This window comes from Manacus vitellinus, unplaced genomic scaffold (genome assembly GCF_001715985.3).
Source record: "Manacus vitellinus isolate BGI_N305 unplaced genomic scaffold, ASM171598v3 scaffold_6_pilon, whole genome shotgun sequence".
NCBI classification, from domain to species: Eukaryota; Metazoa; Chordata; class Aves; order Passeriformes; family Pipridae; genus Manacus; species Manacus vitellinus.
This window is the reverse complement of record NW_021940750.1, coordinates 28,968,313-28,985,292: the sequence shown is the minus strand read 5'-3', so window position 1 is coordinate 28,985,292 and position 16,980 is coordinate 28,968,313. Positions and strand designations below refer to the sequence as shown.

Below are 16,980 nucleotides of genomic sequence, written 5' to 3'. Positions count from 1 at the left end.
GAAGATTATTCTCTGAAGACAAAGAATATGGCAAATTTAGACTGGGAAATATCTTGCTCCATGAATCAAAAGACATAAGCTCTCTTTGCAAAAAAATGGGGAGCCTAAAAGCTCATAACTCTACATTAGTAAAGCAATTATATTAGCTTTCCTGTATTAAAAAACCCAAGACAAAACTTTAATGCTTCTGGCTTTGCTTTTTAAATAGAAACTGAAAGTTACACTAGACAAACTCCAATTTAAAATCTCAGCCAGCCTGACAGCTGTGTTGACAAAGAAAGCTTTTTCCACAGTACCTAGTTTGTGGATTGATTTTAATAATGGACATTTTCTTCCTACAGATCCAATATTTATATTCCTTTTGTTATTTTGAAAACTCTCTGGGGACACATAAATCTAACTGTATCATAATTACACTTATCTTTGTTTCATACCTGTAATCAGATTAGGACCTATGGCAGAAGCCATAGGAAAACTGGTCAATCTATTCTGCATGGATATGAGAGACTCCAGGTATTTTTCCAAAAGGATAATCTATTTTATGGAGAATAAATAAACTTTGTCAATTTTTCAGGAAGATAATGTTTTGTCAGGAGCATTTTTTTGGCTTATTTCTGAAAGAAAACATTCAGAGGACTCCTGAGTCTTTCTTCTCAAGTTCATGTCTCTCTTTCTTCCAGTTGCTCCCAAATCCTTCTTCCTTTCCGCAGTCCTTGCTTCCCTGGAGCTTGCAGCACTGCTGAAGCTCATTGTGCTTAGCAGGGGTAGAAAGGAAGAGTGATGTAGGCTGGTTGAGTCCTTCCAAGAGAAAACTTAGGGTTGTACAGCTCATAGCTGCATTCAAACCCCCACAAAAATCCAAGAATCAGGCTTTTTATGGAAACCCACTGGCAGTGTTTTACTTCGAATACTGCTGCTTCTTGGACTACAAATGTCAAAAGCGTATCTGTAGTGATGCGCTGCTGCAGGCTGGCTTTGGGAAACCCTTCATAAAAATCTGTCAGTGAGGCTGGGTAACTTCCCTCCTCTGATGAAGTCATCCATTCTGATCACAGCTACACTCTTCACTCTCCCTGGGGCTAAAGTAAACATTACTGAGGAGAAAATGTGCATGACTTACAAATACACAGCACTTCACGACATGCAAGTACTTGCAAATATTTAAGAACAGAATAGCTTTCTCATAGGTATCTGCATGTACACGATGCTCAACCAGCATGATGACTTTGCTACCCTCAGGACACTGCACAGCCAGTTAAGAACAAACTATTCTATATTGCACTTGCAATCACAACTTTGCTGGATGCTGTTGCCTATCTCAGGAAGGATGGTTAAGTGGCCAAAGCACTGGGTGGGGACTGGAGAGGTAGGGCCTCTGGGGTCCCAGGGGCACTTTCACGAGCACAGGGACACCCTTTGCAGTTGGGAAGTCTGTCAGTATGAATAACCCTGCCTCTGAGAAACCGTGTCTCTGTCCTCCCTGCACATTAGCACTCTCTCCCCAGTTATATGCTGCTGGGACTATGTTGTGCAGAGCTGCTAAACATTTCATTAAAGCACATGATTTCCATCTTGTCAAAGCACTGTATGGGCTGCCTCTCTCTCAGTGTTGCCAGGTGGTAATTGCCAACCAGGAAAACAGGGATTTGCAAAAATTACTGTGCTTTATAGATGGTGCATTGCCCTCTCTCAAGAGCCATAATTCCTCTGTTAGCACATGTATCTGTTGCCTTCCTTCTGTTTTCTCGCTCCTGATTTCTTGTAAATGCTAATTTTGATTTTTTTTCCTATGTCATTTTGCTGTCAAAACTGTAAACACTAGAATATTACTAGGCATCGCGTCAAAGGAAGATTTACAGATGTTTGGTCTTCATTATTTTTTAAAATTTTACACTTTTTTTTTTTTTTAAACAGCACAATAAACAAGGTATTTAAAACCTCCCAAACACGGCTTATAAATTCATCCTGTTCCAGCTTGCAGTCATTTATAAATGACATCAGCTATTTCTCTGCTACAGTTACAGGACTGCTGCACACATAACTGTGCTGGAGGTAACTCCCACAGAGACAGGTGGGAGCAGAAGTAAAAGGGCCTGCACCCCTCATAAGGAGCAGCTACCTGAAACCACACCCATGGGATGCACTCCAAAGCCCGTGCCCTACCATCCTTCCTCCTTTTGCTTAATCCAGCTAGATCAATGCCAGCTGGGTACATTTATACAGATTGTGTAGTGCAAGCATGAACAGAGACCCAAAATGGAGCTGTGCTGTCATTTTACAGGGAGAAAGAAGAAATCAGTTCCTTTCATTATCAGTCATTTTCATAGAGTTTTGTGGCTGACAAACAGGCTGCTTGAGAAAAACTAAACAAGAAGTGTGCTAAACCTTGGAGATACCCCATTGTGGAGCAGCTCTTATACCAGTGGAGATGTGTCTGCAAAGGCATTGTGCAGAGGCACAGAGATATGCCCTGAACATTTGCTGAAGAAGTATGTGGCAGGTAAATATCTGAAGCAGAAAAGGAGTGGAAAATAACTTTCAGGTAAAGAAACAACGTCCAAAGCCACAGTATGTTCTTATTTTCTTCGGCAGCAACTTGTATCAGTAGGTGTGATGAAACCAGCCAGTGACGTGAACCAGCTGTGGAAGAAAGCAGTGGCACAATTTTCACTGACATCACCAGGTACCGGATTAGGCTTCGAAAGCAAAAGTTGCCCAGATGAGCAATAGTGATAGGAAAAAAATATACTTTTTAATAACTTAATCACCTGAATTGCTAGCATATGTGTTGATGCCATATCCCTGTGTCAGTCCCTGAAAATGACCCACATAGTAAGTTATCAGCTCCAGTAACCTCAAAGAGGAGTACATGACAGTGAAGATTCACAACAAATCCCTTTATTTTATCTGTCCTACTCTTGAATAGTAACAGGTTGTACCAAGAACAGCCCCTGCATCATGCTGCAGCATCTCTTTCTAGTTTAAGTATTTAAGCAAAAGTACAGTTAACCCAAAGAGACATCAGTAAAGATCAGTGGCAAATTATCTACTCTGCAAAAGGCATCAAAGATAAGTATTAATCATTAATACCAAAAATCAGCATAAAAATCCACATGTAATTCTGATAACTGGGACCAGGTATGTGGTAAAGCAGCCAGGGAAATTAGTTACTGTCTTTTTGGCATTCTATGTGCTTGCAGAATTAATTTTAGAAGTTCACTTAGGATTGAATTCTCTAGAAGAGGCTCCTTCTCTTATCATTTGTATGTACCCTGTCAGACTGACCATCTCAATAACTGATATTAGCTGCAATTTATGTGATAAGCACAGGACAAAAAGGCTCCCAAATTTTAAGCACAACTTCCTCTTGGGTAGGGTTCACATTCTCAGAGGAGCTTGTTCTGAGCCTTGCAGCTGTTCTGAGCACCTGCATCTCTTGCAGGTGCAGCAGGGCCAAATCCTGACAACGGCTCACAAAAGCAGCTTCTGCTGCTGCCTCTTGCTCATAGCCAAGGAGAGTAGAGAGCTCTGCTCTGCCTCACTGCTTTCCATGGGTCCTTCAGGACTTGAATTACACATGTGGTATAATAGATCCAAGAGGTTTCCTTTGAGCTCATGGTCCTGTACAAGCATAAATCAATGTCTGTATTGTATTCTATGTGAAAAGCACCAGTTTTGCATATTAGCTTTATCACTCTATCAGTAAGCTAGAAGTAGTAAGGCTAAATCCTGAGAGGGTTAAGCCAGTCAAACTACATCAGTGAACACTGCCTGAAAGTGTAGACATTGTTTGGCATATATCTTAAGCTGTCAGGAAGAGCAGCCAGTGAGCAATGCAGTACTTGACCTGTCAGCATGATACAGATCATTTACATAGCTTTTTACAAACATTAACAGATTAATCCTCACCTTGGGACACACAAGCAAGGTTCAGTAGCCCTGACAAACAGATCTGGAAGCTAACTCGCACAGTGGTTGTAACCTGATTTCCAGGACAACCCAGCACCTTTACATCTTGTAAAAGCAGAGTAAGAGGGGATGGGATGTTATACCTCCAGACCAGGAGAAAAAGAAGTGTGAAGCAGATAGAAGCTTTGGCCCAGCCTCTTGAGTCTGTGAGGAAGTGGGGCTGTGGGGACTTAAGTGCTCTATCCTGGCTCGTCTTCAATTCACACCAGCTGTGACAGTCACAAGTAGGATGGTAGCTCTCACCCCAGCACTGAGGACACAGGCCCGTTCATGTGCAAAGCACTGCATTTCACGCCCAAAGTGTAAAGCAAACCAAGCAGCTGAAGTGGAAAAGTCCTACCTGATTGCAATTTCCTTGCCCAAACAGCTATCCAAAGCATCTCAGCTCATCTCAATGGGATCTGTTTCTAAAAGCGGTAGCAGTCATCACATGAGTGAAAACTGAATACTGAGCACAGAGCTTGGGCTTTGCATTGAGGAGCAGGGAGGATCTGTGATGGATACAACCCACAAGATCATACTGACAAAGAGACCTAGAGACAAAGTGGGACATGGACATGGACATGGCCCATGAGGCCATTCTGGCTATTTTATTTAATTACCTGAGAGACCTCATTTGTGCACACATCATTTATGCAGCTGAGAGGTCTGGTCTTAGTAGTATCACCAGGGACTGAGGAGCTGTCCATAAGCCACAGGGGGACTGGGAGATCAGGTCCCTGGTGAGGCAGGACAGGATGTGATCCCACAGGTGTGACTCTTCACAGGAGGGGCATATGCATGTGTGCAGTGCAGGGGTGAGAGGCCCAGTTTATACACACGTGCAATGAATGGATGTACCCAGGTACACTGTCATGAGGTTTAGCCATGGATGTCCACATGGACAGGAATAGACAGAAAAAGGATCAATGGAAGATGTATCTGTACAGGCATCTTCTAGAGAAGTGTGGGCAAGGAGGACATGACACAAGATTTTTTAAATATACAGTATTTCTTGTGTTGTAACTTGGTAAAAAGTTTTAACTGATGTCAGGAAGGTCTCTATTTTATGAAGGAAATTGCTTATTGATCCTGTCTGTTTCCATCATTTTCACACTGTACTATTCACATGCTTAACCTGCAGCGATCCAGAAAAGTTGTTTCTCTCTTCATGCGTGACTTGACTTCGGCAAGGAGATGCTGCCCCTCCATGTGAGGCTCCAGCAAAGGCATGTGGGTAGGAAGAAGTTGTGAGGTAAGGCACACTAGTGTTCCTGATGTTAAAATCCCTGTGATGCCTATTTAGTGTGCCTTTTTCAAGTCATAAATTTACTGAAAGCCAGATGAGAGATCACAAGTCAATTTGGAGATAAATTCAGCAACACTATTGTACCATTATACATGGTCTACTTTTGGGTTTTTGGGGGGTTTTCGGTGATGCTTTTGATCTAACTCCTCTTGTGAAACATTGCAGATGTGATTTGTGGTCTTCTACTAGTTTATTAAAATTCAGTGAGGATGGAGCAAATATTCTGTGGGCCCTTCTTCATTAAACATCCATCACATGGTTTTCAGAGTGGGGCCAATGACTAGACCAAAAAATAACAGTGATTCCTTAAAATACCATTTGAAAGCACATGAAGAGATGCAGAATTTAAGAAATAACAATTAGGAACAAAAGTAATAGAACAACCCTTCCTTATTCACCCCTGATGTGCTAGTGATGTTAAAAATATAGAACAAGGTACATCACATTACACAGCCAGGGTGTTCCCAGTAATATGACACATTAAAACATGCTGAGCATTACCTTAAGTAATGTCAAAGATGCTGTTACCTTTATACTGAGTCAACAATACCTCAGAATGGCTCCAAAGGAGCAGGTACAATATACATTGTCATACATTTCCACAGCAGTGTTTTTTCAGAAGTCGTCAAGCTGTGCCAAGCTTCAGAGCATTTTGGTACAATATAAAACACTTGCTACGGAATGAAGCCACAGGAACTCAAACCAAATATGACATCACCGAAATGCTCCCTTAAAGGAAAGTTTTGTTTTCCAGCTTTCATTAATACAATACATATAGAGAACAAGTACTGTGTTCAGCAGCACAGAAACAATACTGTCCTAAGGCCCTTTGTGCTCATCCATTAAGAGCCACTTTCAGGAATGCTTTAAAAGCCTTTCCAAAATCCTACCTTCTCCTGCTAAGTATTTTATAGTACTTCTCTACTCAGTGAAAAGTTACATTTACTGTGAATACCTGAACAAAAACCTTTTACCAAGTTAAAGTTTTTATTTAGACACAAGGTAAAAAAGGAATTCCAATAATACACAAGTGACAGGTCTTAAACAGTCTTGTCATCAGCTTTCCCAGTCAAAAAGTTACATGGTTTTGTTTTCAAACATTAGCTTTGTCTTCCCTAAAGGAAAGTTTCTGGCGTTCTTATCATAGTTCAGTGAAATCTCACTTTGCAGACACTTTTGCGAGGTTCTGGGATGTGTCAAAGGAAAGTCCTAATTTTTCTCATGAAATATATCCCAGTTTCACATGGAGGAGAAAGTGATGCTTTTCAACATCTAAAGACATATGCATAAAATGATAAGTCACAAATTTTCAGAAGTCAGAAGTTAAGAATATGGACTGCATTGTATCCTCTGGGGCTCTTACAATGAATGAAATCCATTATTTATTCTTCATTGTTTATGTTGATGGACTTCAGTTGTTCTCCAATATTTCTTAGCCAAATAAAACCCACTTTACCTGTCAAAGTTCAGTAATTACCCAACTACAATAATTAGATTTAGTTTCCTGACCTATTAATGTTTTAGGAAATATGCAAATATTATAAATCCTGTGCTCAGATCCTCAAAGGTATTTGGATACCTTACTCCCTCTGATTTAAAAAATAACTAGGAGTCCTGTGATATGTTATGTTCTTAAACACCAGCATGTGGTGTTCAAGGTTACATGGAAAAAAATTGTCAGCTTAACTAGAAAAGACTTTTAGGTCTTCTTTTATGATATTTACAGATAACATTAGTTTAGGAGGGAGAGCTGAGGTAGACTGGGGACAGCCCTGTGCACCATCACTGTGGATGAAGTTGGAGTGCAGGTTATCCTCCCAGCTGCTCTGAGTTCTGTCCACTGGAGAACAGTATTTTGAAGCAAGTTATGTAATTGCTCACTATAAAGGAGTATGTATTGACTAAAGCATTCCTTTCTAACATTTTTCCATTGTAAGCCAGTAAAAAGTTCATGTCAGAAAAAGTAAAAGTGCATACTTGATGCAGTAGGGTGCATTTTATGTTCTCTTCTTAACAATTCTCAGGAATAAAACCCAAGTGAGATGAGATTTCCAATGAGAGTACTGTTTTTAATCAGGCTTTCATATTCTTCAACATTAATATGTCATTGGGTAATTGGGTAAGTATAGTACCTGTCAGCGTCCAGAGGTATGTAACACCTGGAGCTGCACAAATAGACCAAAGTGAGGCAGATACCACTTCAGCTTCTGGGATATTCTGCTACAGAACTCATTCCAAAACCCTGGAACATTTGCAAAAAGCTATTTTCCCTGCTTGACATGTACAAAATTTCTCTGAGTTTGTATTAAGATGCCAAGTCAGATTTTTTTTCCCAACTTCAGATGTAATTTTAGCAGCTAAGTACTTCCTGTAGAAACCATATTTTCCTTTTTCATAAAGAGGATAAAAACCCAAAAAGATTACCTTGGACAGAGGAGGCATACCAGGGTTAAGAAGAATCACCATTAGGTTATATATTGTCTTTTTCATCTATTTTCCCCACAATTCCTGGATTCATACTGACCTGTGTGAATTCATCATCAGTCTTTTTATGTTTTCAGTGGAATTTTTTCTGTGTTGAAATTTGATTAATTTACCAAGAGCCTTCAAAACCATTACATAGCCCCACAGCTGTCCCTAAACCCTGACAGCATAAGCAGATACACATGTATATCCCCCAGAACCTGTATGGCATGTTTAGGATACTTCTATTAAGTAATTTTCTGTTTAATATAAGATCTACTTCCCCTGTGTAGTAAAGCAATTACATAATTAATGGTTACATTCAAACAGAATGGCTCAGAAGAGAAAAAGGAATTTTTAGGACAACTGGAAAGGAAGTACGCATCAGTAATTCCCTTTCACATTTGATACTTCAACTAGTATTAACTTAAAAGTCCAAATGCAAGTCATTAAGCAAAAAAAATGAACAAAATGAAGAGCAACCTTGCAGGGACAGTGATGAACTGAGAATAAGGACATTTGGGTTCAATTCCGAACTCTTCCCTTGGTAGTATAGCTTTGGGCAGTTTTCTTTGTTCGTCAGTTCCTTATCTATTTAATAAGGATATTAATACTCGATTAATTCTACTCCTTGCCTGCATGCCTTTTGAAGGCCTCTTGAAGGTTTTTGTAGTAGAAAGCACTACTTCTGGTATCTGTAAAACTCAGCAAAATAGAGGCCTGCTTTTTGTTGAAGACAAGAAGAATTAAAGGAGGGAAATGCCCTCAGAGATTATGTCTACCATAGATGTGGTGAGAACTGCTGTTCAGTATCAGTAATATGGGGCTATGCAATATGTAGTGCTAAAGATAACCCTTCAGAAAGCTTCTGATTAAAGAACTGACTCATGAGAGCCAATAAATATTGGGACAGCTATAAAAGATCTAGTTATAAAATTTACAACAAAACATTTCACTTCAAAAAGAGAAATAAAGTGTTGCAAAATTTAACCGAGAAAAACGGACAAGCAGATATCAGTACAATTTCTTGTAACAAGTGAAAGTCTGATTAAAAATTTTAAAAGGAAGTGTTGTGTCACTTTTAAATCAGTATTTACAAACATATAGATTTTTAGATATTTTAATTTTTTAAAAACTTTATCCCTCTTCCATTTTTTATCCTGGTTTACGAAAAACACATATGCTGATCTATGGAAATTACTTGACCAATAAATATTCCTTCTATGGACATTAACATTTAAAAACCCAAAACTTAAAGACCAATTTGGGGGTTGTTTTGGGGCTTTTTGCAAGCCTTTCAAAAGTCAGGTTTTTGCTGGATCTTGAATGAAGACAGCTCAAGGCATTCCAAGTACAGGAACTGCTTATGTGCTATATTTTTAAAACACATTTATCTTGACTAGAAATAGTTGCTGCAAGTGTTGAGAGTATTTCCACTGCTCGGTGTAACTTCCCTGACAATGCAAATGGTTCAAGCTCTAATTCACATAGTTTATCTAAAGAAACAGTTCAATGGACTGAAATGAAATGCAGGTGTTCTCAGCATCAAACCTTTATTGAATAGTATCTTAAAAGAAAAGGAAATTACTAATTTTACTTGCTTTAGAATTGAAAGAGAAAGCTAAATGCAGGTGTTGTGCAAGTGTTTAAATTATTTAAAATGCAGCTAAAGAAAGAGTTTTAAGTCACAGCAATTCATTGACAAAAATATATGATAAAGACAATGGACATCTGGTATCAGGTAAAATCTTCTCTCTCAAAATAACAAGCTCTTTAGAAAAGAATCCACTATTCTTGCTATGTATATTATAGGGATAAAAGAAACAAATGTACATATTGCTGCATTAGTGTACTGGTACATATTAAAGGCTATCATACTTGCTTTTCTTAATATTTTTCTTTCTTTCATAATGCACAACCTAGTGCAAAAAAAAATCCTTTGCACTGTATTCTGAAAAGGAACTATTCTTTACAAATAACAATGAATGAAATGTTACTTGTTATGTAATATATATCCTAATAATATAGACATTTATAAGCATGCAAAATTGCACAGGGAAATAAAATCCAGATGATTTTATCCTTCCTATTTGAATATATATCTATATTCTGTAGGAAGTTTACTATAATTACGATTTCATATTGCGTTTCTATACCCTAAAGATAAGCATATTCCTGGATCAACTAAAGAGCTAAACATCATGTATTATCCAAAAAATGAACCTATTTAATGTAGTAAAAAGCTTGGTAAATATCCTTGAACCCAATAATAGTGAGTACTTTTATAAGATCAGTGATGTTTTAAATGAACTATTTTTTTTAATGGGTTCCTGGAAAAATTGACAATACCTAGTAGCAATGTTAATACTGTCAGAAAAATAATAAGGCAATGAATGATTCCAGTAAGAACGCTGCACTTCGATTTGGAGGCCACTAATAAAGGTAAAGTTTTGCATATTCTGACAATTTTTCACTAACAGTGTGTCTGTACAGTTGCTTGATCTTTAAGAATGTAATTAACCTATTTTTCTCGGCCTAATTACAAGGCAAAAAGAATCGCATAGGTGAAAGGAAAAATTATTTTGTTTAGAAGGGAAATACAAATTATGCCTGAAGCCTAATAAATCTGTTACTATGACAATCAAAGATCCTGGTCTTATAAAATTTTTCAGAATTTATTCACATGAGTAGTTCTCACTCATTGTGCTAGTTTTGACCTCTCCTATCCTGAGTGACCACCATAAGAGATGGAGCCCGAAGTCATGGACTAAATGAACTCAGTGGACATTTTGTGTGCATTTCTGGACATTTTACAAGGGTGGTCCATAGAGTAAGGGATTTATATCTGCATATTAAATATAAAGATGGGAAGGAGGATGGTGGTTAATGAGGATGTATTGAATAGTGTACGACCTCAGCATGATGTAAATAGTATAGAATGAGGAGTGGAGAATGGGCTGGCTTTGGCTGGGATAGAGTTAATTTTCTTTCCAGTAGTTAATATAAAGCTATGTTTGGCACTTGAAACAGTATTTATAATACAGAGATGTTTTGGTTCTTGCTGAGTGCTTCCACAGAGCCAAAGCCTTTGCTGCTTCTCATTCCACCCCACTAGCAAGTGCGCTGGGGGTGCACAAGGAATTGGGAGGGAATACAGCTGGGAGAGCTGACCCCAACTGACCCAAGGGATATTCTGTACCACATGGTGTCATACTCAGAATATAAATGGGATGAAGAAAAAGGAAAAGGTGGGAGAGGAATGTTCACAATTATGTCATTTGTCTTCCCAAGTAACTGTGATACATGATGCCACCCAGCTTTCCTGGAGATAGCTGAACACCTGCCTGCCCATGGGGAGTGGTGACTGAATTCCCTGTTTTGCTTTGCTTGTGTGCATGTGGCTTTTGCTTCACCTATTAAACAGTCTGTGTCTCAACATATGAGTTTTCTGACTTTTCTGATTCTCTCTCCCGTCCCACCAGGGGGAAGTGAGTGAGCAGCCATGAGGTGCTTAGTTACCAGCTGGAGTTAAACAATAACATTCACGTGAGTTGTCCCATTGATTGACACAGAACTGCTGGTGTGAGGAGAGGTTTGCAATGGGAGACTTGAATTTAGGATGCAGTCCTTGTTCACATAGTGATCTGAGGGAATGACTTCCACAAGCAAGAGATTCTTTCTAACACTGCAAGTGACATTTATGGTTGTGTTGTCCTTCCTCAGTTTTGCTTATTTGCTCTTACACTAGAATGTAATATTTCAGATAGTAAAATACACAAAATATCTACTTTGATGCACACATCAAAGGTTTTGAACCTTTACTTGTAAAATCAAGGCTGATTCCTCTGAACCCTACTGAAATACTGTCACAGTATGGAATTGTGTTAGTTATCTCTGTTTCCTCCTGTTGCAGTGATTTGAAGAAGCTGCATTACTATTCTCTCTTTAAAAACTGCCTTATGGAATCTTTCATCATATAAGGAGGAGATTTGTTGGGAACTATCACAAAATTACATCTTTTTGAATACTATTTAAGCTCTGATTCTTGTTCATGAGTCCTGCTGTGGCCTGGCCTTTTTACTTTGGCTCTTTTCATCCTTCTCACCCTCAAAACCTGCTACCAGGAACCCATCACCTCCATACCCAGCTGGACAGCCTGTGACAACTGGCACACAAACCTGTTCCTGTTCCATTTCCAACCCCATTAAAAGCAGCCAGATTTGTGAGGGGTTACCCTCAGAGCAGGGGCAGGCCCTTACCACAGTTTACCCCTCAAGAACCACTCAACTTTTTGTCTTCCAAACTCAGTGATCAACCAAGATGTGTAAGAAAATATATATATTTCACATCATGACTTTCTCATCGTTTAGTCTACCCTAATTTTTGAAACAGAGATCCAAGTAAACCAGGTTTTCTGGAAAATAAACCTGCTCTTCCATCTCAGTACATTCACTGTATAATTCCTGATCAGCTTGGCAATTTTTTGACAAAGACCCTAAATTTTTGTAGGTTGGGTTGTTAGTTAATAAAATCTCCTTTCATCCAGGAAGATGAAACCATATTACACCTGTTAGTGAAAAATATCTTGCAACACTCAGTGAAGCCATTTCTAGTAATTCTCAACACTACTCTAATATGTGACAAAAATTACTGGATATGAGAACATCCCATACAGGGTTTGCTTATTTTATGAGCTGGATCATAATTCACAGTGGTAGTTTTTTGGCTTTCTGACGTGTGTAAGAGGATCTGCCTCTCACTATATCTAAAACACAGATCCAAGTCTGCATTTGATATTTGTTTCCCATGGAAACAAAATAGAGTAAATCTTTGGTACCTGCCAATATTGCAGACATTCAAAACTGTTCTATAGCCTTCATTTGCTCAGATAAATATTATTCAGGACTATTCTTACATTGATATGGAATTTATTTTACCTTCCATTTTTGCCTTCTAGCGGTCAGTGCACAACTGAGGTGTGGGGAAGGTATAGCACCATGACCCCAGAGAAACAGACAGAGCAAGAGAAAGGGGAGGTAGGAGGAGGGGAATGGAGGGAGGGAGGGAAAAAAGAAAGAGAAATGTCAAAGCAAATTCCTAAACATCCTCTTTAGCATGAAAATATGTACAATACAGCTACAGATGTTCCAGTCCGAGGGCAAATGATAGCACAGGTGGGCACAAACACACACACACACACACACACACACACACACACAGAGTCACAAAGCAAGGGAGAAAGACAGAAATGATCTTACATAGCTGCTGCAGTAATCAGGACACTTGCTGCTGGAAACAACCATACAAACAACCATTCTTTTGTTACCTTTCTACATTTTTTTCAATTTTCATTTCACTATTGCTATTATTTTATACCTCTTCACCGTATCAGAAAGATGGTTATTATTAAAAAGAAGGAAAAAGGCCTTACCATGCAGTGCATCAGGAAGAGATGAGAAGCACAGAGCATGCTGCAGAGATTAAGCTCAGCATGGCATTCAGATATCCTTTGGAACTGAAGAAAATTGTCCAACCCATTCTTCCTAACAAAGCGGACAAGTTTTCTCTAGGCTTGAATTTTTCACCAGAAGTCAGATCCTTATAGTGCATTATATTTTCTTCTTCAGGAGATATATTTCCTCCAGTTAAGTTTCAGCTCCGTAATGCCATTTCCAATCAGCTCTAAGAAGTTCTTCATTCCCAGATTCGTGGTGTCATCAGACGGACTCCAAAGAAAATTAAAGAAAGAAAGAAAAAACAGAAAATAATACCTTACCAAAGCCCTGAAATTACTATGCTGAAAATGAGAAAATATGAAAAAACCACAACACCCCCCCAATTGTTCTATTATCTAAGTGTTTCACAACAATTAATACTACCTCTTTGGTCTCATATATCCAGTGCTGATGATTTGTAATAAACGGAGAGGCAAAAACTTTCCCAATTCACACATGATGCATTTTCATTGCTGCTGCTCAACTGTGTACTACCAAACAACCCTTTTCATCCTGAGACATCTTTTAAACTGTCTGACAAAAACATCAGCTATCCCCTTCCCTTCCCAAAGAACATAAATATTAGAATTTCTAGAGAAGTATTGGAGGTTTGACAAATAACCCAAAAATACAAATCAAATCTAAAACCAAAACCCTCAAAGCAGAAGGTTTCTTGAGCAAGACGGTACTTTGCCTGAAGGATTTGGGGACACACGCACTAAATATCATAGGGAAGGAGAGAGGGGGAAAGAATGATGGCTAATGGAGTGTTTGGAGAAGATGGGGTGGGACCAAATGGGTGTCAGGTGGGAGTGGGATCCTGAGTCACCCTCAGCCTCCTGCCTGCTCGCTGACAGCAGCTCGGGCTTCCCCTGCACTTTCTGCAAAGCATATTAATTGATTCTGGTTGCTGAGCAACTAACTCTGGGGAACCACATCGACGGCTCCGGCTCCAGCACAGCTTCAGCAGCAGCAGCAGGGCGAGGGGATTGTCTCCTCCGCCTCTCTCCTCCTCTCGGGATCGGTCAGCCTACCCAGGATGTCCTTAGCTGCCCTGCAGGGAAGCTTTGCGAGGAAAAGGAAAAAGCCCCCACTAGGGCAGCAGAGAGAGGGGGTGGGATGCTCCCCCAGTCTGCGCGGCACCGGCAGGACTCGGGCGAGCAGCCCTCCTTCACGCTGACAGCACCGCTGCAGCCCCGGGGGCATCTCCCCGCTGCCGCCCTGCGTGGGGTGCCCGGCCAGGGGGGCCGGTGTAGCCAAGGGAAACCCAAACAGGTATGTCGAAAGGTAGGTGAGCCAGGGTGGTGCAGCTTCTGTCTGAAAAGCAAACATCATCTGCAAAGATGTTAAAATGGCAAGAAAGTTCCACGGTTATCGTAGAATCATAAAATATCCTATTCTGGAAGGGACCCACAAAGATGATCAAAGTCCATCTCCTGGCCCTGCATAGGACAGCCCCAAGAATCACACCATATGCCCAAGAGTGTTGTCTAAATGCTTCCTGAACTCTGTCAGGCTTGGTGCTGTGACCACTTTTCTGGGGAGCCTGTTCCAGTGCTCAGCCACCCTCTGGGTGAATCCAACCTAAACCTCCCCTGACACAGCTTCATGCCATTCTCCTGGGTCCTATGTGAGTTTCCAGTTGCAGCTGTGGTCACTTATGTTCTGTCCCTGCAATAACAGAAATTGTATTGCTTATTCCTTACCTCTTTATCCTGTTGCACTTCAGACAGAGCAGACACTTGTCTGGTTGAAAGGGCACACACTAAACCAGAGCCACCATCCAGAGGAATTGCCCAGGTGTCTGACAGATACTGAAAAATGGAGCTCTCTGACATAACCTTTTAATTGCTTTAACTGATGTGTGTAAGTTCCACGTAAAAGAGAAGCAGCAATGAGGCCATTTAGTTTTGGCCCATAAATGAAGTAACTAGAGCTGGCTTAAAGGGGTTTCTCCTAGAGAACCCTGACTGATGGCCCCATAGGAGTGACACAGAGGATTTCTACAAGGTTGACACTGAGGGGATGGATTCTGAACAGGGCTGGACCTCTGTAATTTGTGGCAGGGCTTCTGCTGACTTCTGTGGCTCTAGAGTCTGAAGGAAATACCCAAAACACAACAGTGTCTGAAACATGACATTTCTCTTGCGCTGTTGTTCTGTATAAATCCTTAGTCAGATCATGGCGTTTGTTCAGCACTGACTAAGCTGTCTTTCCATTGCACAGGTAAGATGTAAGAAATAAAAAGACCTAAAGATTTCTCTCCCCGTGACCTGGCAGTAAGTGCAATATCAGATCTTGGCCAAACTGCTCAAGCATGATTACTGTCAAAGACCTGAGCTAGATCAGCTCTTTATTCTGTTATAGTGATAGGACAAGTTAAAGGGCAAGGCCCTGAGAACTGCCTTAGCTTGCAGTCACACAGCAGAATTATCTAATTCTCCCCTTGAAGAACTCCAACCTGTATCTCATAAGCCCTATCTAAATGGCAAACACCAGGTCTTTGTGAAAAGGGGACAGGTTATCTTTAGGAAGACAGTAACTTTTCTGACAGTAGCTTAGCTGCACCACACTCTGTTTTCATGCTTTATAAAGGAAGATCTACAGTTTAGCCTCATTTTCTTAGCAAAGCCAGATGCTTCACATATATTCAAAGCTCAGGAAGGACCATTAGATCCTGTTAGCAGAGCTGCTCTGTGAAACAGATTGCAGAACATATTCAGTTCATCCAATATGTTTATTGACATGAACATATACTGGGAATTCCTAATCCTCCAAATACAACATACAGAGAAATATGGGAACATTTAGACTGAGGGAACAAAGAGAGGTGGAACAGATTGCAGAACATATTCAGTTCATCCAATATGTTTATTGACATGAACATATACTGGGAATTCCTAATCCTCCAAATACAACATACAGAGAAATATGGGAACATTTAGACTGGGGGAACAAAGAGAGGTGGAGAGATTTCCTAAATACTTACAAAGGAATTACTAAGTCTACATGAACTTATTTCACCATACACATAGTAAAGGAAGATTTGTTTTAGCATGATAAGCTGTAGTTGTTTTATCTGTTCCACTATTACTCCTTTACATTCTTGCCGGTGCCTGTTTTTATCCCCAACAGTACAATCTTTAAGAGTGACAACAAAGTATTAATATTTTAATGTGCTTTTTTTTTGTACTTTATTTTTTACAAGGCAGAATACTAAACAGTATTGAAGCTCTCTGTAGTGGAGGAAATATCGTTAAAAGTGCTAGGGAAGGGAGTTGAAGGGCAAAGCAATAAAACAAAACAACCACAGAAAGAAAGCAAGTAACCAACAGGTGATTTCAGAATGAAAGCAAACTAGCATGTAAGAAGGAGCTATCAGATTATTAAAAATATTTTAGGAGAGGTAAGTTTGGAGATGTCAAAATTTGAGCAGCTTTTTACTTTTTTTTATTTTTAAATTCAAAGTTGCTTAGATAAAATTCAGTCTCTTACAGAAAACAAGTACAGTATCTCCCTTTCACTTACACAAGACTTGAATTTAATCTCATATAAATGCTTTTTATTATGCATTGAAAAGGCTGACTAATGCACTCATTCCGTTCCTATTCCATTTTCTATTTATCTTTTCTCTTCCCACCTTTATATCCTTTCAATAGTAGCATTATCCTCTCTGAGAAAATGAGTGTCCTGTGAGCCTAAGGACCAGAGCAAGCTAGGACCCAGTCAGCCTTCGTTCCCTAGCCCTAGTGTTTGGTACAGCTG

At 39.7% G+C, this 16,980-nt stretch overlaps 1 long non-coding RNA gene across 3 annotated transcripts in view; it reads right to left on the bottom strand.

Moving 5' to 3' along the window:
* The window catches only part of LOC103766525, a 62,222-nt gene that overhangs the window by 15,612 nt on the left and 29,630 nt on the right, over positions 1-16,980 (bottom strand). Inside the window, exons 1-2 of one of the 3 annotated variants that reach the window (XR_001921894.2) lie at positions 13,600-13,986; positions 13,152-13,446 (exon numbers count right to left, since the gene is read on the bottom strand). This is a non-coding gene — a long non-coding RNA (uncharacterized LOC103766525). Of the gene's footprint in view, positions 1-13,151; positions 13,509-13,599; positions 13,987-16,980 lie in introns of those variants that run through there. The other 2 variants (XR_001921895.1, XR_608121.2) reach the window with 2 other exon arrangements.